This window comes from Limulus polyphemus, unplaced genomic scaffold, assembly GCF_000517525.1.
Source record: "Limulus polyphemus unplaced genomic scaffold, Limulus_polyphemus-2.1.2 Scaffold4120, whole genome shotgun sequence".
Taxonomy (NCBI): domain Eukaryota; kingdom Metazoa; phylum Arthropoda; class Merostomata; order Xiphosura; family Limulidae; genus Limulus; species Limulus polyphemus.
Window position 1 is genome coordinate 55,593 of NW_013669730.1, and position 1,286 is coordinate 56,878.

A 1,286-nucleotide genomic window follows, 5' to 3' on the forward strand; every position below is an offset into this window, starting at 1 on the left:
AAGTAAAAAATTCGGCGACTTTGGATATCAGAGCGCTTTTTGTGTAAGTACCTACAATGAGAGTTCATTCCTGCAGTCGCCTCTGCGTGCATCGTTGTAAGACGATACAATGCTTACAGGCAGTTGAGACAAGTAGTGTGACGAGTGTGCGTGTGGTTACACAACTTTGTGATAGAGAAGACGTGTGCGTGTATTGTGTGTGCTTCTACGTATATTTGTGTGTTGTACATATGTGTGTATATCTATATTCAAATCTGGAACACTGGTTCAATACACGGATTAAACCCGAACAGGCGACTTTTTGAGAGTTTGGATATCATAGTGCTTTTTGTTTAAGTACCTGCAATGAAGCTTCCAAGAAAAGCGATTACGAGCCTGCTGCAGCGATTGTGTTTTAACTTGCATTGCCGTGTTTAAACCGGTTTGAAGAGTGCCGTATATAAAAGGGACTGACTTCAGTGAATTATGTCATATATTTTGCATATTTGAATGTTGAAAGAGCTCACAAGAGGTAAGCATCTAATATTTTCACACTTTGATATTTATTTAAGCCCTATATTTTAATCGCTATACACTCAAAAAACGACTTAATTAAATTAACGAAGATTTTAATTAAATTAGTATCAAATTCTTAATACTATATTTGCCTATTAAGATTCTTAATATTTTTATTAAATATGATCTTAATTATTTTTTATGAAGCTCTTCTAATTAACTTACATAATAAATTTTAAATACATTGGGAAATTATAAAAATTGCTTAATCAGATAACTTATCGGGAAAAAACTTTTAAACCAATTACGTAATAATGTAATTTAATGTCATGAAGTATTTACATTTAATTTGTCATGTTTATATACATGTCAAAAAAAATTTTAAAAATTATTATTTTTCTAAAACTTTTTTGTAGACTATTCAATGTGGAAATAAACAATTATTTTTCATTTTCAGATCCGGTTTTCTTCACCCATCGTTATGACTACTAAGAAAAGAAAAGTAGATGCTGAGTGTCGCCTTTTTAATGAAGATTGGGGAGAAAAGTACTTATTTGTGGAAATAAACAACCAGAAAGCTAGTTGCATGATATGCAACGAAAGTGTTGCCGTTTTGAAAGAGTACAATCTTCGGCGTCACTATGAAACAAAACATCTGTCAACAAAACGTCTGGAAAGTTGCGTTCTGAGAAATTTGAGTTCATGAAACGTACTTTGGAATCTCAAAGGAATATCTTCACGAGAATGTTTGCTGAAAATGAATCTGTCACTCTTACAAGTTACCAAATAGC